Raw genomic sequence first — 25,651 nt, forward strand, 5'->3', positions numbered from 1 at the left:
GCAACTGCATGCTGGACAGGGCTCACCATTCCCCCCAATGATCCGCAAAGTCTAGCGCCAGCTCGGAGCTGGCGTTGATTTTGCCGCGGCCAGTGACCCAATCTTTGGCGCGCTGGACGCTGATCATTGGGGATGAATGCGTTAAGCGCTGATTAGCATGCATTTGCAAGCTACTTGCGCTAAGAGCCCTGTTTAGCATGCATTTGCATGCTACTTGCGCAAACAGCCCTCGAGTGCGTTGTTTCAGGCGCTCGAGGGCTCTGATCATGGGTCGGCAGCAAACTCCGGCGCTAGTATGGCGTTAACAGCCTCTAGCGCCGGAGTTGCTTTTGATCATGAGGGCCTTAGTGAGGGAAGAAAAAGTTTTCTCTCTCATGGATTCTATGGATGATTAGGGGAGTCAGTGACTCCAGACCCTGAGGTATCACCAGGAGCCTTTGATAAATTTATGGGTGGCACCAGAGAGGGAAGAGACAGTCTTTCTGGTAGATACCTGAGCGGCCAGAGCCTCTGTGACTCATCTGCCTAAAGGAGTTAAATTAACATCACAGAAGTTGTCTATGAAGTGGAGTAAAAGGGGAAGGATTTGCAGTCCCCCCCCCCCCTTGAAAAAAAAACAAAAACCGAATGATTAGAGCTACAATGGATGAAGTTGAGAGAGCTCTCCTGTATATACCTGAAGCAGGATGTAACCTGCTGGGCAGAGACTTAATAGCACAATTAGGTCTGGGGATGCAAGTCAGAGACAGGCAAATAACTATTAAAATGAATCATCTTACTGCAGAAGATGAAAAGGGAATTGGTCAGAGAAGGGAATCGGGAGAGGGGTTAAAACAGTGGTGTGCTGGAGCCGGCTCGCACTGGCTCTGCAGAGCCAGTTGTTACTTTTCAAGAATTTAGCGAGCCAGTTGTTCAGCTATCAGCTCTCTCCCCGTCTCTCCAGTCTCCGAGTCGACGTCACGACGCCTACCTCCTCCCAGTGGCTCCTCTCACTCTCACCTCTCCTGTGTCTCCCAAGTCCTGCCCAGCGGCCCATCTGTCGATGTCAGGACACCGTCCTCCTTCCAGCGGCTCCTCTCGCTCTCTCTCCGCCTCTCCAAGTCCCGCCCTGTCAATGTCACGACGCCCCTGCGGCACCCTGCCCGCCAGTGAGTGCACGCCCTTCCTGCTTCGGCTCCTGCAGGTGTTAGTTTGGCTCCTGTCCGTCCCAGGCAGCTCGCGTCTGACCGCACTCTTCATTGGCCACGAGGTAGTAGCGCCTTCTGCTGCACTGCTAGTGCACTCCTCCACACACCCCTGCCGCCGGCCAACAGTCTATCGTCGTCCTCCTCGTCGGTAGAAGAATCTTGGATTGGATCACCACTTCCATTCCAGCCAGGTAGGCCCCGCGGCGCGATCTAATATTTATTTATTTAAATTGACATTTTTCATTGCATTTTCTGCTGCTGCTAGAGCTAGTTTGACAAGAGCAGAAAGCTGCAGCCGGGGGGGGATCATAAAATGTGAAAAGGAAGGACGGGGGGGGGGGGGGGCAAGATGGAACACTACTCTGGATGGGAGAGAAAGAGGGCAATGGCAATGGGCATGAATGGCCAAATTTCAGTGAGGATAGCCTGTTTCCTGATGGGTCACTCTTAACTGTTGTTGTTGTTGTTGTTGTAATCTACCATGGGAAGCCTGGTGTTATAAAGTTTGATGGAATATATTGAAATTAAATGGAAGTAGAATTAAACTCTCCTTTCATTGGGGCACACATGGAATCAGATATTCATCTGTTTTGTATAAGTTTACCTTTTAGATATGCAAATGGATTATTCTTTTTGAACATGTTTCAGGGGGAAGTGGTTTTATTAGTCAAAATAAATATTTTGTTTGCAGATTTCTTTTGTTTATATAAATGGTATATATAAGCCACTAATGCAGCCCATATTGGTTTTCTTATATTTTGTTCTTGTGATAACTTATACTGTGCCAAAACTGAAAACTCTTATCTCTGTCTGGTTGGTAATAAAAGGAGCTCATTGTGAACACTATCGACCCTAAAAGATTGTTTTGTGGCTGTATGAAGAATTGTGATATTGAATAAATAAACATATGTGTGTGTGTGTCCCTAGTCATGATGCATCCTAAGTTTATATAATCCTTATTAGTGGAGCATTACCACAGAGGCTTGGTATGGTCGCATTTTCAATATGGTAATACTACAGCCCAGCTAAGAAACAGCCAGGTTATTTTTATTTTTTGTTACATTTGTACCCTGTGCTTTCCCACTCATGGCAGGCTCAATGCGGCTTACATGGGGCAATGGAGGGTTAAGTGACTTGCTGAGAGTCACAAGGAGCTACCTGTGCCTGAAATGGGAATTCAACTCAGTTCCTCAGGACCAAAGTCCACCACCCTAACCACTAGACCACTCCTCCATTTTGAGTTAGTCTTCAACATACATATGTTTACAACATACATATGTACAGTTTTTTGTTTTTGCCATGTCCCACCAGCCAAATAGACTTCTGCCACTCTCCGCTGCTTGTTTCCTGCGCAGAGCAGCATGCCAGGCAGTCGGGACTTCTTGTACATGCTCTGAGAATGCGCAAAAAGTCCCAGCATGCTGCACAAAGCCAGAAACAAGCAGTGGGGAGCGGTGGCAGTCCATTTATTAGGTTGTGGGGCTCAGTATCCCTGCCAGTAAAGGAATGCCTAGCATGCCTACACGGGTAGGGGGGAGATAAATGTGTTGTGTCCACCCCTTGTTCTCCCCCCCCTTCTTTTGACATCAAGGAAATGACATCAGAAGAAGGCGGAACACAGCGAAGGGAAGGCTAGAGACGTCGGGAGCGCCGCCTCCTTCACTGACGCTGCACTGCCGGAACCGCCACAGAGGTAAATTAAAAAGGAAAAAGAAAAGGGATGTTGGGGGGGCGGGGAGAAGAGGGTGGGAAGTTGAACAATGGGAGTGGGAGGGCGAGCGAGGTGAGCATGGTGCGGCGGCGCCCCCCAGAGGGAAGCGCCCCCCTGCCATGCTTACCGTGTTGGCACGGCCCTGGCAGTGATAGTATTGTTGCAACTAGTAGGACTAGTTTGTTCTGCCACTTAAATAAGGAAAGGTTTGGGGGAGACCTAAGGGGGACGAAGGAGATGATGTGGAATTGGTTACTTTTAACCAGTCCAAAGTCTAATTTGTCTAACATGAGTGGTCTTGGCCTTTCCTTATTGGTAATCATAATATTGATGTTAATGAGTTATGTTAATGCTTTCATGGTCGCATACACCACTTTCCTGAAGTCATTCCATCCTATTCAGAATAAGCATGTGAAGCTTACAATAAGGATAAATGAAACCACTAAACCCCAGGTAATTAGGTTTAATGTTTGCAACCTAATTGACTGTGGGGATTTAAAAACATAGAGAAAATATAGCAGGGAAGACAAGTATATGTGTCTAGATGCACCCTGTAAGACTTGGTATTATGTACTGTGGCCTGCACAGGGATGGACTGCTACACCCAGTGGGGACAACACAAAAATAACTAAGCCCCGGATCTCTATCCTTAAAGGACCCTCTCAGTCTGACTGTAAGGATTAGGAGTGCAATGTTGTTTACATGATGATCATTGGTACAAAATGGACAGAAGAGGTTAATGGTAAGGCCTATACAAAGCACATACATAATACTCTGTTTGGGATGGGAATAGATGTATCAGGAAGAGACCCACTAGTATGCTGTTGAAAGATGTTGTGGAAAAGAAGGTTCAGGATATTCCGATTGCAACAAACATGCCTATAATAAAGCCATTTCAACCACCTCTAATTTATCCTAAGTAGTGCAAGTTATAGATGTGAATGATTTGAGACAAACATTTGAGATAGAAACAGGATATGGGAAGATAAATGCCTGGGTTGAAGGGGTCAAATTTACAGTGGAAAGTCTGAATAAAAGTGATTGCTATGCATGTGCCTCAGGTAGGCTGATGGTTCGAATTATCCCTTTTCCTTTGGGGTGGAATTCAAATTTCAATACCATGAGGTGTATGTGGGCTCTGTTTCAGGAGGAAGGAGCATGGGGAAATGACTCCTGTAAATCACTGGAACTGCTATTCCAGGCAGTAAGCCTTAAAGATGTGCGCGTGCCACCAGTCCTCACCAGGCCATGGGAACCATTCAGCCTGTCTCTCAAGATGGGGGGAAGGGGCAACCAGGCAGGTAGGAGTCTAATGCACATGCACACCCATGATGAATGTGACTGGGAGGCAGGCTTTTGGAAACTATTCAAACCTGAAAATGGCCAGAGCAGATGTGTGGTGGTATTGTGGGGAAGAATTCTCAGGCCTACTCTGCTGGATAGGCAAATGTGCATTAGTACAATTGGCTATACCATTCACCCTGGCATTTGAAAAAGGGCCCAAGTTACATAATAGACAAAGGAGAAGTACCATAAGTACCTCTTTTGATGAGAGAATTTTATAGACTTATGGGAGATTATAGAAATACAATAAAAGGATAAAAGAGAAAAGTGGGGAATTGTGAGAAATGTTTAAATATATTGCTTTTTCATTTAACATAATTGCAAGAATAACTTATGCCCTGGTAGAAAGGAACTCTTTAAGGATGAGAGTATAACTATACTTTTGCAGGCCCTTTCTATCAGAAAACACCATATTATAGCTTTCTAAAATCATTAACAAAAGAAACTCTGTTAGTTTAAAAAGACGTGTTCAAATTGATAAAAGTGCTGAGACAGGAAGAGAGAAAGAAAGGGGGGTAAGAAGCCCAATCTGCTGAGACCTAGAGATGTACGAGAGCTTCAAGGACAGGCCTGATAGCTGAAATAAAAATGTATCTAGGCATGAGACTATGATGCTGTAAAGTTATGGACAAAGGGAGCAGAAGGAGGGGGGTCAGGGGGAAGGTGGAACATGCCATGTGCTAAACTATGCAAAGCTCTCACAGAAAGGTTTGAAGATAAGAAAATACACACTGAGCAGAACTAACAATGGATAGAGGCTCAGGTTTGGCCGATGGAAAATTTTCAGAGGACTGTCATATGATAATTAATAATGATGTATATTGGGGGGGGGTGGTAAATGTGATCAATATCCAGTGGGAAACTTAGGGGCAGATACTTAATGTAACCAAAAAGAAAGGGTATATAACCTGTAAACATTAAGGAAGGGAGTACATGATTGCTTCCAGGGGCACCCATTCTTGCAAGGATGTATTTTGAAAAAATAAATTAATTAAGACTTGTTTCGCCAAATCTGATTTCATAAGCTCTTTTTTGTATAAGTTCTCAGGTTATCTGGGGGCTGTTATAACAGCTGCCGACCAAGGAACACCACTGAGCAACTGTGCAGTTGTCCCTCTCTCATTCTCTAATAACCTCTTCCCTAACAATTTCAGTACAAGAGGTTCAGAGACTGGTGGGAACAGGGTAGGTAGAAAGTATTAGGATCAGGCTGGGAAGTCTCACGAGGCCGCCGCTGGAAGTCTCGGCGGCCATTTTGAAGAGCGATCCGGCAGCGGTGGAGGGTCAGTGCCGGCAGCAGGCAGGCAAGACTGGGGATCTTTCCTGCCTGCCCCAAAGAATTCGCTGGACAACCTGGGTGGCTGGAGGGGGGGCAGGGGAGAGAGGAGAGTCACTGGACATGGGTGGCTGGAGGGGGGCAGGGGAGAGAGGAGGGTCATTGGACATGGGTGGCTGGAGGGAGGGCTGGGGAGAGAGGAGGGTTGCTGGACATGGGTGGATGGAGGGGGGTCGGGAAGAAGAGAGTTGCTGGACATGAGTGGCTGGAGGGGGGCAGGGGAGTGAAGAGAATCACTGGACATGGGTGGCTGGAGGGGGGGCGGGGGAGTGAGGAGAGTCGCTGGACATGGGTGGCTGGAGGGGGGCAGGGGAGAGAGGAGGGTTGCTGGACATGGGTGGATGGAGGGGGGAGAGGAGGGTCGCTGGACATGTGTGGCTGGAGGGGGGCAGGGGAGAGAGGAGGGTTGCGGGACATGTGTGGCTGGAGGGGGGCAGGGGAGAGAGGAGGATTGCTGGACATGGGTGGCTGGAGGGGGGCAGGGGAGAGAGGAGCTGGACATGGGTGGCTGGAGGGGGGGCAGGGTCGCTCAGCGGAGGAGGATCAGTGCCAGCAGCGGGCAAGCAGGACTGGAGATCTTTCCTGCCTGCCCCGAATAATTCGCTGGAGAACCAGGGACCAGGTGGTTGCCTTCTTCAGGTGCTCGGGGGAGGGGAGGAGGACAGCCGGCTCACCCTCAAGAACAACCGGCTCGCACCCGGCGTCCAGATCCACAAATTTAGTGCCTCCTTCTGAGACGGGCTGGCCTTCTGCGCCCTGCTGCACCGCCACCACCCCGACCTCAAGTGAGTACCGACCGAGAAAGGGAAGGGGAATCGCTATAAGAGTGAACCCCACACAGGGAAGTGGGTGAGGCTTTGCTGGCTCAGGGTAGGGTACTTCTGCTCTGACCGACTCTAAGCATCTTCCTCCCAAATACTGACCAAGTTCTGAGACGTGAGGGGAGGAGGGGGGTCCTGAGACGAGAGAGGGGGGGAGGAGGTCCTGAGACGAGAGGGGTGGTGGAGGTCCTGAGAGGAGAGGGGTGGTGGGGGTCCTGAGATGAGAGGGGGAGGGGGTCCTGAGATGAGAGAGAGGTGGGGGTCCTGAGATGAGAGGGGGGGGCCAGAGAATGCAGAGTTGATGCACATGTAGGGGGGAGGGTAACGGACAGAGGAGAATTGCTGCATCACGATGGATGGAGGGGGCAGGGGAGAGATGCTGCACATGGATGCAGCACAGAGGACGTTTGCTGCATATGGATGAATGCAGGTGAGAGAGCATAATTGGTGCACACAGGACACATACTACACTCTCACACAGACAGACACACACATTCTGTCTCTCAATCATACACTGTCTCTCAATCACACACTCTCTCTCTCACACATACTCACTCTCTGACAAATACTCATTCACTCTCTCACTCTCTCCTAACATTTCCCTTAAAACATAATTGCCATTAGAGGCAACCTTGCTAGCGCCCGTTTCATTTCCTTCAGAAATGGGCCTTTTTTACTAGTTATTTAATATCCTCTTCCCTAACAATTTCAGTACAAGTGAGGTTCAGAGACTGCTGGGAACAGGATAGAGAGAAAGTATTGGGGTCAGGCTGGGAAGTGTGTGTGTGCGTGCGTGCGTTCGTGCGTGCATGAATTCACTACCCCGCCAGGGGAACGCTCCTCGAAAAGGGTGGGAAACTGGATTTCAATATGCCCTTGAAAAGAAGGAAAATGGTGAGAGCCAAACAGTAGGCATTTGCTACATTGAAAGAAACAACTAATCAAGAAATCAACCTAAACAAATTGATCTGAAAAGAAAAGTTTGTGGTAGGTAGGGATCCAGTCTCCACATTTTCTGATTTAAGGGAGTATTAAACTCAATGTCAATGTCACCATTTCTCACACAACCCTCAGCAAAACACTCCAATCACACTCAGCCATTCTCACCCCCCCCCCCCCCACTCTAATACAGCACTCAGCAAAACACCTCACTCACACTTACCCGTTCTCACACACCCCTCAGCAAAACAACCCTAATCACACACCCCAGAATGGCACACCCCCACTCATCCCTCAGTACCACACTCCTACTCACACTCATCTGTTCTCACATACCCCTCAGCAAAACACCCCTACTCCTGTGTGTTCTATTTCTGTTTTTACAAAAAAATATCCATATACATATATCTATTCTTATGTTTCATTTCTCGCATTAAAGACATCAAACAAAATATAATAGCCATCATTAATGAGTTAAAAATACATACTTATAAAGTGTTATTACACACAAATAACCTTGCTTTTCTCAATTACAAAGCAAAACCTTGCTTTTCTCAATTACAAAGCAATCACTGAGCAACGCCAGCGGGGACAGCTAGTATAGAATAATTTGTTGACTAATGCTTTCATTTAAAACAGTAGTATGTGTGTAAGTACATTGCACACAATTATGCATAAAGATGATAAAATTATATATATACATATATATATATATATTCTTTAGAGCTCTAAGGCTAGTGTAAATGCCCATGCCTAAAACAGCGCAACAGGTTATGCTGCAATACACTATATTTTATAAAAAGTAAGTAGGCTCCAGTATCACTCATCTATGCAGCACCCACCATCACTAATTTTTTAAAAGTGGGGCAGGGGGTGGGTTGTAATTTTGAATATCAGCCCTGGGTACAGAAAAAACTAATCTCAGCACTGCCTATTCTTAGTGGATTAGAACTGAAAATCATTTCTAATTTACTAAGTGGTTCTTTTACTAAAGATTAGTATGCGCTAATGGACATTAACATGCGCTAAGTGCCACATGACTTGGACACCCAGCATTTAGTATGAACTAAGCTTTAGTAACATGGCCCCCACGTCTTAATCACAATATGGGAATGTACTGGAGCCACTTTTTTTGTCTGGCCAAATTTGACTGCCTTGTCAAATAGGTGGACAAATTTAGCTGCTCAGTGGCCAGTCTTTTGAAAGCAGAGGTTTAGTCCGCTTCCGCTAACTCCCTTCTACCAATATATAATCCTATAGACCAGATACAGAATGTTTCACACTTACACATAGCCCTACAGCCCCTAGACACACAGCTTCTTCCATCTATCAATGTAAAATCACACAGAACCTATATGTGGCATCTACATATTAATATAGAATCCTCCAGACCCAAGACATGCCTTATCTCCCATCTAAAATCCTTTATAACACCAAAGCTCTTAAAATATTCACTATTGTTTGATTCATCTATTTACTGTTTGCTTAAATTTACCTATTTGCCTTTGCAAACTTTTAGAACCTGCAATCTCTCATTTACATTTTTCAAATTCAGCATATAAATACAAAAATAAATCCTTGCAAGTACATACCAATTAGCCATAGCAGAAATCTTCCTTCCTAGAGAAAATAGATTTAGCTGTTTCAGCCCTGTAAAGTGAGCAGCTCAGCACTGAGACAGGACTGACACCTGTGGTTTTAACCCTCAGTGAACAAACTCTTACAATTTACACCACTATGAGAGGGGAAGTGTACCTAGTACTTATGTGCAATGTCAGTCACAGTTTTCCTTGGAGGGACGGCTACGTTTACAGAAGCAATTAGCTATCTAAAATTGCAATATGATAACAAAGCAGATGACAGCAGAAAATGACTAAATACTTCATATGATCTGTTCCATGCAGGTTACTTATCATAGGCCTTCATTTAGAGTTAAAATTGCCACATATGTGCAGGATACCTCCTTGTTTTCTTAGATGGGCAACAAAGTCATTCATTGCTGCTCTGGGTTGAGGCACCCAATGCTTGATTTCCAACCCCTTGCCACGTAAGGATCTTCTGCATTTATCCAATGACTTTTTAATTCTATCACAGTTTTATCTCCATAATCAACTCCTGTAGGCTATTCCAGCATCCATAAAATAATATATCCCAAGGCTGCTTCAAATCAAAGTCCATCAAGCTCAGCATCCTGTCTTCAGCAGTGACAAACAGGAAGTAGTAAGTACCTGGTAGATCACAAAGATAATTTAATTTCAGCATTTATTTCTACTTAACCACATAGATCTTATGGATTCCAGTTTATAGCATATGTCATTAAACATACAATTGCACAATATGAATATACAGCTTAATTAAGCAAAAAGATTTGAACAACCAAGTTTAATGCATGTCAAAACTATCTATACAAAGGTAAATCACAAAACCAGTCACAGACTAGAGCACAAACAAAGAATCTACAACAGGCTTGTTTGTATTTTGTATCTGCATTTCCTGTATGTCTGTTTTGTCTTTGTTGTGCATGTGTGTGTGTATTTTAAATGTTTATTTGTTTTGTTTTTATATCTTTTATTTGGATATGGTAAAAATTAGTGCAGTAGGCTTTGATCCTGGCAACCTGGGTTCGATTCCCACTTGCAGCTCACTTAACCCTCCATTGCCCCAGGTACAAAGACTTAGATTGTGGGCCTCTAGGAACAGAGAAAGTGCCTGCAAATAATGTGTACAGTGCTGCATACATCTAGTAGCGCTATATAAATGATTAGTAGTAGATCGATGTGTCTGAGTGTGTTTGTATGTATGTACGTTTGAGTGTCTATGCATGTTTTATGTTGTTTTGAGTGTGTCTGTGTGGTTTATGTATGTTCATGCATGGGTGTTTGTATGTATGTGTATGTGTATCTATATCTTTATGGGCTCTGTGTAGGGTTACCATATGTCCGGATTTCCCCGACATGTCCTCTTTTTGAGGACATGTCCGGGGCGTCCGGCAGGTTTGCCTGCCTGCCTGTTTGTCTGGATTTCTGGACAAACGGGCGGGCAGGAGAGCGGCGCCGTGGGTCTCCCCTCCCCTCCCCTTATTACTATCTGCCCTGGTGGTCTAGTGACCTCTTTGGGACAGGAAAGCCCCTCTTTCTTGCCTGGAGCGCTGCCTGTCCTTGCCCTGCATCCTTCTCAGTCTCGGTTCGGGATTCAAAATGGCCGCCGAGAGTTGAAGTGGCCTCGTGAGACTTCAACTCTCGGTGGCCATTTGAATCCCAAGCCGAGACCGAGAAGGATGCAGGGCAAGGCAGTGCTCTGGGCAGGAAAGAGGGGGTTCTTTCCTGCCCAGAAGAGGTCACTAGACCACCAGGGCAGTAGATAGTAAGTAAGGGGAGGGGAGGGGAATATGTGACAAGGGGAGGGGAGGGGGAATGTGACCCGGGGGGGAGGGGAATATGTGACAGGGGCGGGGTGAGAGCGAGAAAGGGCGGGCGAGGATCCGAAAGGGACGTGGTGTGGGCGGGGCAGGGGTGTGTGGTGTGGGTGGGGCAGGAGTGGGGTAGGGGGCGTGACATGTGTCCTCTTTTTCAGAGGACAAAATATGGTAACCCTAGCTCTGTGTTTCTGCTCAGGAGATTAGAAAAAAGAAGCAGAACTAGCACTCTCCTGTTCCCCATCCCAATGCCTACAACCCCAGGCAGGAGAATACTCTAGCAACATCCAAAAGTCTGAGAGAAGAAATAGGTCTTAAGTAGTGAAGGGTGAACAGCAGTGGAAGAGAATTCATAACCAGCAGATAATGGGTGGGAGGGCAAATGATGGCCTAAGGGTGGGGAAGGAGATCGGTCTGATAGAGGTAGGGATATAAAGCACAGGTTTACTGTAGATAATGTCTCTAAATGGTTTTTTTTGGGGGCATACCATGACAGAGAATGTTGGAGATGGTCTCAGTCTCTCAGATTTACTACTAATGTTCATCTGAATGCTGTATTGTTACTGGAGCTTTCTTTTGGAGTTTCACTTGCAAATTCTTTTTAATCAGGCTGGCAACATCCAATACAATTGGGTTAACTTTTGTATTTTCTATCACACTTGCTTGGCTTTTGATCTTTTTCTCCACACATAATACAGAATAGTGCTTGGTTACTGATACTACTGTTCTGCCCCCAGCAGCCTTATACTAGTCTCTATAGCATAGCTCTAAAATATATTTAATGCCTTTAATATTATTCTCACTTTTTAGGATTTTTAATGCTGTCATCACTTCCTGCCATGATATGTGAGCAATGCATTGTGCGTAATGTAGTCTCACATGTACTGCAGCCACTCCTATTTGTTTGTATATATTCATTATTAGTGGTCTATTCTCTGAAAAGGCCTCCTCCCTTTGTCAGCCGAGTTTGACTCCTTTGTCTACCTGCTATCATTTCTGATTATTGCTACTATCTTGTTGTAATGGGTCAGCAGGGTATGACCTTTCTCTCCAATCAAGGACTGCCTTCTATGACCATCTCTGCTATATGGTCTCAGGTTCTGTTCCTATTGGTCCCTTATCTCCCCACCCCTCAGTCTTGTGGGTATCTTCTTGGTCTCTCTGTTCCCATGAGCCCAGACATCTCCATTTTCCCTCAGATGCACGTGTCCCTGTTCCCTTGCAGTGAACTTGTCTTTTACCTCTCTCTTATAGTATTGCACAAACCCAGCACCCCATCTTTGAGCTGCTTTCATTTACCTGACAACTCTCCCACCTCTGCCATAAAGCTTCTGTCTCTTCAAATTTCTATCTCCACCCACCAATACAGTTTTCAGAACTACAAGCTCTTTTGCCTTGGGGCAGTAATTCTGAGAATCTACAAACTTTGAGTAACTTGCTACATTTATTCAATAAAGTAACATTTCAGAAAAGGAAAGCGACTTCTGGTGTGTGCTGATGTGCGGCGGGTTATACTTCTTGAATATTAAAGCTTGTAAACAATATTACGCTTTAAGAGGCCTTGACAAACTGATATTCTTATGCTTTCCTCTTTTATCACAATGTCCAGTTGTGTTGCACTGGGCTTTGATCAGTGAGAATAGGAATGTCCAAGGTGAACAAATCTTTTCTCCATTAGGTGTACAAATATATGATGTCATCTGACAGCACTGGATGGAACAGCTGTTGCAGAGCTCAAAACTAGTGTACAGTTCTGAGGCATGCATGGTCCTTCTTGTGAACAGCAGTCTCCAACAGTTTTTGCCTTTTCTTGCTCTGCCGAACAGATGAAGGAAACAAAGTTCATCCTAAAATCTGATTATTGATTCATTGTATTCTGATACTGTTTTTGTCTCTCTCTTCATTCTTTCTTTTTGTCTAGCATTAAAAAAACAGACGTGCTAGGCTTCAAATTTGTTGGCTCCTTCTTCAGCCCTGAGCCAAGCCAGACTTTAGAGACTTACTTACAAATGAAAATGGCCAAAAATGATACAAGAGATTTTGGCGCCTTTTGTACCATCAGTAAGACTATTATGTGGACAGTTGTTCATTCAGAAGAGCTTGGAAAAGCATGTCTTTCAACAACATGAAAATTGAGGTGGAAGAACAGTTTTGAAATTGGGGGGGGGGGGGGGGGGAGAGGTAGGGAAGCTGTTGATTCAGAGAGCAGTTGTGTCTGCTCAATCTAGATCTTTGTAATTGCTTATTGCTTTCATCACCTAATGCACCTCAACTTGTGTATTATTTTCGCAATTAAAGGGCTCAGAGGAAAGCATAAAGAAACTTGCCTATCCAAGAGATTGCAAAGGCATTTGCTAGGCTGCCACAGCTGACTGTCCCCAAAGAACAGTAAAGGCGACACTTTGCATTGGCCCCTATGGTGAACAGATCTATTTCCAGCTCGCCGCATGTTTGAAAAATCTAGCGCACTACCCCATTGAGCAACACCCACTTGTGAGAACCGACTCAGAGTTCGTGAGCACATTTTGCTCCCTCAGTATGCACCATGCGATCAAAAACATGTCTGGCAGAGCAAGGTTCCATATCAACATTGACTGTCTGCATAGGCACCCAGACCACCCTGTTTGTTTACGTAGAACATGGCCACCTGGTTGTCTGTGAAAATTTCCACAATTGAATTCTTTAAACAGCCCCGGAAAACCTGAAGTGCATAATGAATTGCTCTCAATTGTAGCACATATATATGAAAGTGCACCTCACTCAAAGCTCCTGCATCTTCCACTGCGACAATGCGCCCACCAATCCAGAGAGGATGCATCTGTGGTCACCCTTGTCTGCAGTTGCAAGAAACCCAAGCTGCTTGCCTTGCAGTAGATTGGCCAGGCTTGGCCACCAAGCAATTGCCTACTTGAAAGGCTCCATTAACCACATACTCTGGAAAGGACTGTGCCTCTTTGGGGTCATTGGTGCTGAACTCCCACTGAGGTACCAGCATGTTCAACTGCACTAAGGGGCACCACCAAACAAGTGCAGGAGGTCAAAGCTGGTTCAACAGATTCTTCTTCTCCCTCAGTCAAGGGAAGCCCAGGGTCTGTGGCTATGTCCAGTTTCTAGGGTCAGTGATGGTGGCGATGGAAGTGATGCCATGGACAAGGGCTAATACATGGCCATTACAGGAATATTCTCTCAGCCACTGGTCTCTGGTGTCACAGAAGTACGACCTTCATCTTCCTTGGACCCTGGTTGCCAAATGGAGTAGGCAGTGGTGGCTCTCACCCAGGAATTTGATTGTCGGAGCTTCCTATCTGATAGATATTTATTTGTTACATTTGTATCCCACATTTTCCCACCTATTTGCAGGCCAATTCCGGTATGAACAAATACAGTAATGTGGTAGAATAAGTGCGTGGGATAACATAAAGGAATCCTGTTCAGAAGGAATGGATCCTAAGGAGCTTAGCCGAGATTGGGTGGCAGAGCCGTGGCGGGAGGCGGTGGATGGTGCTGGGCAGACTTATACGGTCTGTGCCAGAGCCGGTGGTGAGAGGCAGGGCTGGTGGTTGGAGGCGGAGATAGTGCTGCGCAGACTTATACGGTCTGTGCCCTGAAAGGACAGGTACAAATCAAGGTAAGGTATACACAAAAAGTTGCACATATGAGTTTATCTTGTTGGCAGACTGGATGGACGTGCAGGTCTTTTTTCTGCCGTCATCTACTATGTTACTATCCAGCTTATAATCAAAACTTTTCGCCGGCGATCTTCTGGACACAAATTGGGAGATCGCCAGCGATTTCGCAAAAGCGGCTAAAAGCGTATAATCGAAAGCTGACTTTTTAACAGCATCGCCGCTTTCCCGTCGCCTCGCCGGCGAAAGTTCAAGGGGCATGGGCGTGGCTACAGATGGCCGGCTTTCGGCGATATGGAAAAAAAAAGCGGCATTAAGCGGTATTTGGCCGGGTTTACTTGGTCCTTTTATTTTCACGACTAAGTCCCAAAAAGGTGCCCAACTGACCAGATGACCACCGGATGGAATGGGGATGACCTCCCCTTACTCCCCCAGTGTTCACCAACCCCCTCCCATACTACAAAAGTTAAAATGAAAACCTTTTTTGCCAAGCCTGTATGCCAGCCTCAAATCCCGCACCCCCCTCCATGACAGCAGAATGTGTTGTATCGTCTGACAGCCTTTCCGTGGTTGCGATGTGGCTCTTGGTGAGTATGACACCTTTCTGTTAGGTGCCCTGCAGAGTCACATCAGCAATGTATTGTGGTGGATGTAGGTTACTGGGGCTATACTCCCATGGTGCTTTCCCTCTGCTTACTGGGTCAGAGTGTGCCCTGTTTCCGATAGTCCAGGAGTAGTGGCCATTTTGTAAGCCAGTTTTAGATCCCTTTTACGTTGCCACGTTACAGAACTTAGTTCGTACCTTGAATGTGGCTGAAAGAGGGCATTGTACACCATTCTGCCAGCTTGGACCTACTGCTAATCTCAGTATCAGGGAGAACTCTTGCCAGTGGAGCACAACCTCTGATCTGCAGTTAACTGTGAGTAAAGGTGCTTATTCAAATAAAGCACTTTTCAAAGACATTAGTCTTCAGGTGTCAACTGCTGTGCCAAGGTTATACAGCAGCAACAAGTCCTAGAGGCCTGAGTGTGTGCAGGTCCCTGGAGTCACTTTTAGTGGGGTCACATTTGTGGGTAGGGGTTTTGGGGGGGGCTCAGCACCCACAGTATGCTATGCATGTGGGAGCTGTTTCTGAAGTCCACCACACTGACCCCTAGGGTGCCCAGTTGGTGTCCTGGCATGTAAGTGGCACTACAAATGCTGGCTCCTCCCACGACCAAATGCCTTGGATGTCACCAGGTTGGAGATGGCCGACATTTTTTTCCATTATCGCTGAAAAAAACCGGCCATCTCAAACCCAGCGACATCCAAGGCATTTGACGGTCTAAACCGTATTATCGAAAAAAAAAGATGGCCGGCCATCTTTTGATAATACGGTTCCGGCCAGCTGTTGCGCCACCCGCCAAAATAGATCGCCGGCGAGTGTTCGATTTAAGTCCCCTCCACGTTATCTGTTTTAAATTTAGCTAGAGAGGGCACAAGACGGGCATGTTTGTGACAAGGTGCTAGGTAGTTGAAGGCAGACTAGCATCTACGTTCCAGCCAGTTCAAGGGCCAGGTGCACAAAACTTACCGTCCAGCAACATGTGATCTAGCCAGTTAGCGAGCATAGTATTAAATGAGAAATACACAAAGGGGTTCTACATGCTTTTTATATCGTTTGATGTAGTAGCCAATGAGAATCCTATGCAAATGTACTACAGTGAGCTGATTTGGTGTTCCAATGTGCATTCCAAGTGATGCACAGCCATTTCTGAGCAATGCACAGAAAGGAGCGCCCACCCTTAACGAGATAAATTATCCGGGCGGTTAGGAGATGCCATAGCATGACAGTGGCCTTCCCTGTGAGCAGTCCGCGTCGTGTTTGCAAGTGTGTGTTGAAGAAGTAGTCTTGGAACAAAAAAAAGGCTGTAGCATGTTGCGGAGGCACGTCCACAGCACCTGTGTGACTTTCATACACTGCTTTTATACATGGCTTTCATACATGCAGCATAAAACCAATAAAGCCCCTGGGCGTGAAAGTTGCCATGAAGCCCTAAAAAAAGAAGTCACCATGGAACACTGTGGAGGCATGCCCACAGCACATGCGGTTCTGGCATGCGCCATAACATTGACACTTTGCAAGTTGCTGTTCTACGCATGTGCTAGGCACTTTCCCTACCAGGCTGCTTGTTGAAATTGCTGCAGCTCATTTGCATGCAATTTCCTTCCAGCATTGCTTGCTATTTAGAAATCAGTAACTTCTACTGGGAATCAATAAGAACATGTTTTTTTGCGGGCCCTTATATGAAGAAACTTAAATATCAGAGCAGAAACTTAAACTTTACCCTGTATGCAACAGGATGCCAATGTACATGCATCAATAAGAGAGTCACATAATCAACATGCTTTGTATATGAGATGTGCTTTATGATATTTTAAATGAGTTACAGATCCTTCATATGGTTATAGTTCAGACTGTTGTATAATGAATTGCAATAGTCTAGGCAATTATGAGCAAGTTTGATAGAGTGTGCTGTTATTGAGATGCTTACATTAGTTTCCTATTAAGCAGCGAATTAAATTTGATAGAATGCTTGCTATTTAAGGGGTCAAATATTCAGTTGGCACCAATGAGCTTTTGCTGACCACTGCTGGTGTTGTTCCCGGATATTCAAACGTCAGGCCATGTCTGCCTCCAACATCAAGGATCTTCCTCTGGAGTACTTTCCAATCATCCAAAGTGAACCAGGCAAATTAGGTTGTCCAGGCCATTGATCTGTAATGTCAAAGTCATCAGGAATAGCATCCTCTTCAGCAGGCAAGAGTTCCACTGGCATCGGAGCTGCATTCAGATCAGAAATAGAATGGGATGCATTGGGTGTGTCACTACCTTCTAGGTCTTCTGAGATAGGCATCACAATCACAGCATCAGGTTTCTGAAATGCTGCTTTACACACCACCTTGGATAGGAGATCCATGTCTCATTTATCCATTCACCTGAGACACCATCTTATCAACCCTTTCTTTGTATTTCAGAAACTCATTATACGCACATAAGCACCGCCATACTGGGAAAGACCAAGGTCCATCAAGACCCAGCATCCCTGTCTCTGACAGCAGCCAATCCAGGCTTCAAGAACCCGGCAAAAGCTCCCCCCCCCCCCAAAAAAAAAAAAAATTAATAATGTTCAATGGACTTTTCCTTCAGGAATCTGTCCAAACCCCCCTTAAACTCCATAAGGCCAGCTGCTGTCACTACATTCTCCGGCAATGAGTTCCAGAGTCCAACTACATGCTGAGTAAAGAAAACCTTTCTCCTATTTGTTTTAAATTTACCATATTCTAGCTTCATCTTGTGTCCCCTGGTTCTATTATTGTTTGAAAGTGTAAACAAACGCTTCACATCTGTCCGCTCTACTCCGCTCATTATCTTGTAGACTTCTATCATATCACCCCTCAGCCACCTTTTCTCCAAGCTGAAGAGCCCTAACCGTCTTAGCCTTTCTTCATAGGGAAGTCATTCCATCCCTTTTATCATTTTCATTGCCCTTCTCTGCACCTTCTCCAATTCCTTTATATCTTTTTTGAGATGCGGCGACCAGAATTGGACACAATATTTGAGGTGCGGTCGCACCATGGAGCGATACAATGGCATTATAACATCCTCGTGTTTGTTTTCCATCCCTTTCCATACTCAACATTCTGTGTGCTTTCTTAGCCGCCGCAGCACACTAAGCAGAAGTTTTCAAAGTCTTATCAACGATGACTCCCAGATCCCTTTCTAGGTCTGTGACTCCTAACGCGGAACCTTGCATGACATAGCTGTAATTCAGGTTCCTCTTACCCACATGCATCACTTTGCAGTTCTCAACATTGAACTTCATCTGCCACTTGGACGCCCAATCCCCCAGTCTCGCGAGGTCCTCCTGTAATCTTTCACACTCCTCCTGCGACTTAACGACACTGAATAACTTTGTGTCATCTGCGAATTTAATTACCTCACTAGTTACTCCCATGTCTAGGTCATTTATAAATATGTTAAAAAGCAGCTGTCCCAGCACAGACCCCTGAGGGACCCCACTAACTACCCTTCTCCATTGAGAATACTGACCATTCAATCCTACTCTCTGCTTCCTATCCTTCAACCAGCTCTACCCTACCTCCAATCCCATAACTCTCCAGTTTCCTCTGGAGTCTTTCATGAGGCACTTTGTCAAACGCCTTCTGAAAATCCAGATACACAATACTGCTTATAATCGAACGAGAAAAACGCCCAAGTTCCGACCTAAATCGGGAGATGGACGTTTATCTCACAAAAACGAATAACGCAGTATAATCGAAAGCCAAACTTGGACGTTTTCAACTGCACTCCATCGCGGAAGTGTACAAAGTTGACGGGGGCGTGTCGGAGGCGTGGTGAAGGCGGGACTGGGGCATGGTTATCACCCGAACAGAGATGGGGCGCCTTTCGCCGATAATGGGAAAAAAAGTATGCGTTTGTAGCTAGAATTTAGGGCACTTTCCTGGACCCTGTTTTTTTCACGAATAAGGCCCCAAAAAGTGCCCTAAATGACCAGATTACCCCCAGAGGGAATCGGGATGACCTCCCCTGACTCCCCCAGTGGTCACTACCCCCTTCCACCACAAAAAAATGATGTTTCACAACTTTTTATTTTCACCATCAATGTCATACCACCTCCCTGTAGCAGAATGCAGGTCCCTGGAGCAGTTGTTAGGGGGTGCAGTGGACTTCAGGCAGGTGGACCCAGGCCCATCCCACCTACCTGTTACAATTGTGCTGCTTAATGCTTATTAGTCGTCCAACCCCCCCAAACCCACTGTACCCACATGTAGGTGCCCCCCTTCACCCCTTAGGGCTATAGTAATGCTGTAGACTTGTGGGCAGTGGGTTTTGAGGGGGATTTGGGGGGCTCAACACACAAGGGAAGGGTGATATGCACCTGGGAGCTCTTTTACCTTTTTTTTTTGTTTTTGTAAAAGTGCCCCCTAGGGTGCCCGGTTGGTGTCCTGGCATGTGAGGGGGACCAGTGCACTACGACTCCTGGCCCCTCCCATGAACAAATGCCTTGGATTTATTCGTTTTTGAGCTGGGCGCTTTCATTTTTCCATTATCGCTGAAAAACAAAAACGCCCAGCTCACAAATTGTCGAATAAAACATGGACGTCTATTTTTTTGCGAAAATACGGTTCGGTCCGCCCCTTCACGGACCCGTTCTCGGAGATAAACGCCCATGGAGATAGACGTTTTTGTTCGATTATGCCCCTCAATATCCACCAGCTCCCCATTGTCCACATGTTTGTTCACTCCCTCAAAAAAATGCAGTAGATTGGTGAGGCAAGACTTCCCTTCACTAAATCCGTGCTGTTTTTGTATGTGCTCCGTAATTTTATTCTTAATAATAGCCTCTACCATTTTGCCCGGTACCAACGTCAGACTCACCGGTCTATAATTTCCTGGATCTCCTCTGGAACCTTTTTTAAAAATTGGCGTAACATTGGCTACCCTCCAGTCTTCCAGTACCACACCTGATTTTAGGGATAGATTGCATATTACTAACAGTAGCTCTACAAGTTCATTTTTCAGTTCTATTAATACTTTGGGATGAATACCATCTGGTCCTGGTGATTTACTACTCTTCAGTTTGCAGAACTGACCCATTACATCCTCCAAGTTTACAGAGAATTTGTTTAGTTTCTCTGACTCGCCTGCTTCAAATACCCTTTCTGGCACCGGTGTCCCTCCTAAATCCTCCTCGGTGAAGACCGAAACAAAGAATTAATTTAATTTCTCCGCTATGACTTTGTCTTCCCTGATCGCCCCTTTAACACCACTTTCGTCCACCAGCCCAACTGATTCTTTAGCCAGCTTCCTGATTTTAATGTATCTAAAAAATTTTTACTATGTATTTTCACTTCTAACGCTAACTTTTTTGCAAAGTCCTTTTTTGCCCTCCTTATCTCCGCTTTGCATTTGGCTTGGCATTCCTTATGTTTTATCTTATTATTTTCAGTTGGTTCTCTTCTCCATTTTCTGAAGGATTGTTTTTTTGGATCTAATGGCTTCCTTTACCTTACTGTTTAGCCATGCCAGCTGACGCTTGGTCTTTTTTCCTCTTTTTCTAATACGCAGAATATATTTGTCCTGTACCTCTAGGATGGTGTTTTTGAACAGCATCCACGCCTGATGCAAGTTTTTTACCCTGTGAGCTGCTCCTTTCAGTCTTTTTTTCACCGTTTTTCTCATTTTATCGTAATCTCCTTTTCTGAAGTTAAACGCTAGTGTATTTGATTTCCTAAGTTCACTTACTTCAATGCCAATATCAAAACTGATCATATTATGATCACTGTTATCAAGTGGTCCTCGCACTGTTACCTCCCGTACCAGATCCTGAGCTCCACTAAGGATTAAGTCTAGTATTTTTCCTTCTTTTGTCGGCTCCTGAACCAGCTGTTCCACGAAGCTGTCCTTGATTTCATCAAGAAATTTTATCTCCCTGGCATGTACCGATGTTACATTAACCCAGTCTATATCTGGATAATTGAAATCACCCATTATTATTACATTGCCCATTTTATTTGCTTCCCTAATTTCCTTTGACATTGCTGCGTCCGTCTGCTCATCCTGGCCAGGCAGATGGTAGTACACTCCTATCACCATTTTTCCCTCTTTTCCCTTGGAATTTCAATCCACAAAGATTCCAATAGGGGTTTTGTATCCTGCAATATTTGCAGTCTATCTGAGTCAAGGTCATGTGGTCGTCTGGATAACCCATCAGCATTTATATTTTTCCAGATTTGTAACTGATGTCAAAATTATACAATGAAAGAGACGCCAGGATCTAGCTTTGTGGTAGTTAAAATTTACATCAGAGGATTGTTATTTGCCACCACTTTGAACTCTACTTCATATAAGTAGTCATGAAATTTTTCACAAACTGCCCATAAGAGCTAGAAATTCCAGCTTGTGAATGGGCTAATTATGTTTACTTTTAGTAATTCCATTACTTGCATATGAGACCACTCACAATTTCCTTTTTTGAACTTGATAAAGGTCAGCTCCTAATCCAGTGATGCAGGTATCTGCTATGCAGCACATTTGGTAATTTCCAATCTACGAAGGCCAATACAGGTACAGGTTTGAGTTTCTCCTTTATAATTTCAAATGCCCTCTGGCATTCTGGGGTCCATTGACCACCTAGAAGTTGCTGAATTTGTAGTCTGGCCCCTCTCTGATTTCCTTTGTTATTTGGTAGTAACCTGCAAATCCCAAAAAAGATCATAATTACTGAATGGTCTTAAGTGGTGGCCACTTAGTAATGGTTGAAAATTTTTCTTCATCGGGAAGTATCCCATTCTCAGAGATATAATGGCCCAGATAGTTCACTGACCTTTGGAAGAACTTACATATGGATGGAGAGGGCTTTATTCCACACTTCAAAGATCACTGCAAAACTTAATCGTTCTTCATGTTGTTCTATCGTGTCAGTTAATATTATAAGGTCATCTAGAAAAGCCACAACTTTGTGCAAATTTATGTCAGCCATTACTTTCTCTATCATTCTCTAGAAGCTTGCTGGTGCGTTTGTTAATCCTTGAGCTGTACTTTTGAATTTCCAGTTCCTGAAAGGAGTGATAAATGCAGTTTTGGGCCTATCAGCTTTCTCTGCCCCTATTCTCTGTACCTGCTTTTGAGGTCCAGCACTGAGAACCACTTACCGCCTGACAAAAGAACAAATGTTTCTTCAATGCGGGGCATTTAAAGTTCTCTTTATTTAGCAAAATTTGTAGTGTACATAAAAGAAAGACAAACCACAGTAAAGACCTACAACAATGAACAATAGCAAAGAAAACTTCACCCCATGCTCCCTCCCTCCCCCACCCTTCATTCTTCAAATAATCATGTACATACATGGGCAAAAGTATTAGAAATAACAATATAACTAAGTCAGGCCATCAATAAAAGAAACATCATACCAATCAGAAAGCCAATAAAATTGTACATAAGTCTGGTGACCAGACTTGCAAAAAAAGTTCCTCTATTACGTTTTTCAGCCAGATTCCACCACATACATACATACATACATACATACATACATACATATTGTGAAGATGAAGCTACTGTGATGATGAAGCTCCCACCTCAGGATCCCAGGTCCCTCTTTCACTCAGGGTGAGCTGGTTCTCAAAAGGCAAACATAGTCAGATCTCACCACAGGATATTTCTCATACAAATCTTTTATTCCCGCTTCCTGGGGCACACTTTTACCAGCTTAAACAGTTCTTCCAGCTTAAACATTTCTTCCTACTCAGTTCAATCTTACAGCTTAAACACCTGGACACACCGTCCTTCCTTGTAACATGAACACCCCAGTCCTTCCTTGTAACCCGGACACCCAGTCCGTCCTTGTAACACACAGTTCTTATACCTGGCACTCTAGGGCCTTCTTACCCCAGCCAGCTTCCTTGCTTGCACACAGTTCACCACCAGTCCAAAGGGCTCAGCCAGTACTTCACATGGGGACCTCCTGCTTCAGCTACCAGCTCTCTTCTTCCGCTGCTAGCTCTCCTTCTCCCCTCACCACTCAGGTGGGGTATTAAGTGTTTAATGGCCAAACAGGACCCAGCCCATAACCTGCTGCACCTGTTTCCACCTCCAGGACTCTCCCCAGTCCTAGCGACCTCCAGCTATACCTCCCCTTACTGGCTCCCTTCAGCGACTCACCCAGCCCTTCTCCCTGGACATTTTAGGGGAACAGCGCCTTCTAGGGGCCTAACCAGGGTAGGACAGCCTCTCCCTTCTCACATACCCCCACACTTAAGATAATTGCTGCTCCACCTCAGCAACCCTTGTAGCCTTTTCCACTGAGGAGCAGCAATTCTTCACAGAGGGCTTACTCCTTTCTAGGCTCATCCCTGTTCTATCCCTGGGTCTCACCAACCCCCCCATCTAGGCTCCTCACCCCCCCTCTTAGCACATCCCATGGCCCCGGGCCCTTCCCATTCACCAGGCCTTGAGGGGCTCCCACTGCAGCGGGCCCTACCTGACCCTCTTCTCCTGCAGCCCCCTCCCACCTCTTGGGCCACCCGACGCTACCATGAGCCCTCCGAGAGAGGGGTCACCTAGCCCGCCCCAGGTTCCTTATCTTTCTCTTAGCACCTCACATGGCTCGGGCCCTGCCCTTCCCTGGGCTCCCACCTATACCATGATCCCTCCGAGAAAGGGGTCACCTGGCGACGGTTTTGGGACTTTTTTACAGCTGGTTCTATCAGACCCTTATCCTCTGCAAGTCCCCAAAACCTGGTTCTTAATGTCCAGCTTTAATAGATCCTCTCCAGCGGTAATTGACTCAGGTGAGTGCTCTTGTCTTCTCCTCTCCGGCTTGAACTTTTCTCCGGCCTCCATACTTTTCTCCGGCTTCTCAGGCCTCCATCCTTCCTGGCCGTCCGATGGGGTGCAGCCTGCAATCACACAAAACAAGATCCAAGTGTGGCCTGTTTGCTCTCCTGGCCCCCTCACTTGTACTGCACCTCCCTGTGTGTCCCCCCTCCCTCCTGGGAAGGGGTTTGTGGCCTCCTCCATCCCCTACAGCCACTCCCAAGCCTCCAGTTCTCACTCACATATCCACTCTCACCTCCCCCCTAGGTACCCTTTACCTGGGATAGGTGAGCAAAGCGCTTTTGCTAGTGTTGGCCCCCTCAAGGGGCTTCTGGAACCACAGCCTCTGGAACCTCCAAGGGCACCTCCATCTCACGCCAACCCCTCATCTGGTCTGATCTGGAATCCGACTGCTCCCACGTGGATGTTCAGTGCAAATCCCACCACTGCCACCAATTGTGAAGATGAAGCTACTGTGAAGATGAAGGTCCCACCTCAGGATCCCAGGTCCCTCTTTCACTCAGGGTGAGCTGGTTCTCAAAAGGCAAACATAGTCAGGTCTCACCACAGGATATTTCTCATACAAATCTTTTATTCCCGCTTCCTGGGGCACACTTTTACCAGCTTAAACAGTTCTTCCAGCTTAAACATTTCTTCCTACTCAGTTCAATCTTCCAGCTTAAACACCTGGACACACCGTCCTTCCTTGTAACATGAACACCCCAGTCCTTCCTTGTAACCCGGACACCCAGTCCGTCCTTGTAACCCGGACACCCAGTCCGTCTTTGTAACACACAGTTCTTATACCTGGCACTCTAGGGCCTTCTTACCCCAGCCAGCTTCCTTGCTTTGCACACAGTTCTCTGAGGACAAGCAGGCTGCTTGTTCTCACGACTGGGGGTGACGTCCGCGGCAGCCCCCACCAACCGGAAGAAGCTTCGCGGGCGGTCCGCACGCAGGGCACGACCACCGTGCATGCGCGGCCGTCTTCCCGCCCGTGCGCGACCGTTCCCGCCAGTCTTGTTTTTTCCGCGCTGGAGAGAGTCGTGCGTCGCCGCTCTCTCTTGTCAGCCCCGGAAAACCGTCGCGTTGTACGCGAATTTCTTATTTTTTGTTTCTGGTTCCCGCGCGTTCCGGACCTTTTTCTTGTTTAAAAAAAAAAAAAAAAAAAGAGTGAACGCGCTTGTTTTTTTCCCTCGTTTTCTAGCGGGGGCGTCGCGTTGCAGCCTTGTGGCCGCGCGGTCGATTTATTTTTCGAGGTGTGATTTACCGCCACCATCGACGACTTTAATTTCGCCGACGCGATTTTTCCCTCGATGTCCTCGAAGGTCCCGAGTGGATTTAAGAAGTGTGGTTGGTGCGGCCGGCCTATCTCGCAGACCGACACCCACGCTTGGTGCCTCCAGTGCCTCGGGCCGGAGCACAATATCAAGTCATGTTCTTTGTGTCTTGGTCTCCGGAAACGGACTCAGGTTGCGAGGCAAGTGCTTCGGGACCGTCTTTTTGGAACTTGCGCCGGCCCCTCGACGTCGACCTTGACGGCATCGGTATCGATGGCCGGTTCTTCGGTACCGGTATCGATGTCCGCGAAATCGGCACCGATGGCATCGACCCCAGGAGCACAGGTCCCGTCAGCCCGCCGGTCCTCCGGTGATGGTAGGGGTGAGAGGCCGCGTGGGCAATCGGCCCCGGTCACTCCCTCTGCCCAGGGCCCTCGGGACCGAACCCTGTTTGACCCGGCCCCTCGAGACCGAGGGGGATCGACCTCCTCCTCCTCCGTTCCACCGGGCGCCGATGACGGGCACCGCAAAAAGCAGAAAAAGCACCGTCATCGGTCCCCATCGGTGCGCCCAGCTCTCAGTGCCGGCGAGGAGTCGACGCCGAAGCGTCCG

General features: G+C 46.3%; 1 protein-coding gene across 1 annotated transcript in view; it reads right to left on the bottom strand.

The window, feature by feature from the left end:
• The window catches only part of LOC115476599 (C-X-C chemokine receptor type 3-like), a 107,605-nt gene extending 98,608 nt beyond the window's left edge, over positions 1-8,997 (bottom strand). Inside the window, exon 1 of the mRNA XM_030213055.1 lies at positions 8,931-8,997. The gene's annotated coding sequence lies outside the window, so the exon portion shown is untranslated. The remainder of the gene's footprint in view (positions 1-8,930) is intronic.
• Between the last annotated feature and the right edge of the window lie 16,654 nt (positions 8,998-25,651).

Source organism: Microcaecilia unicolor, chromosome 8, assembly GCF_901765095.1.
Source record: "Microcaecilia unicolor chromosome 8, aMicUni1.1, whole genome shotgun sequence".
NCBI classification, from domain to species: domain Eukaryota; kingdom Metazoa; phylum Chordata; class Amphibia; order Gymnophiona; family Siphonopidae; genus Microcaecilia; species Microcaecilia unicolor.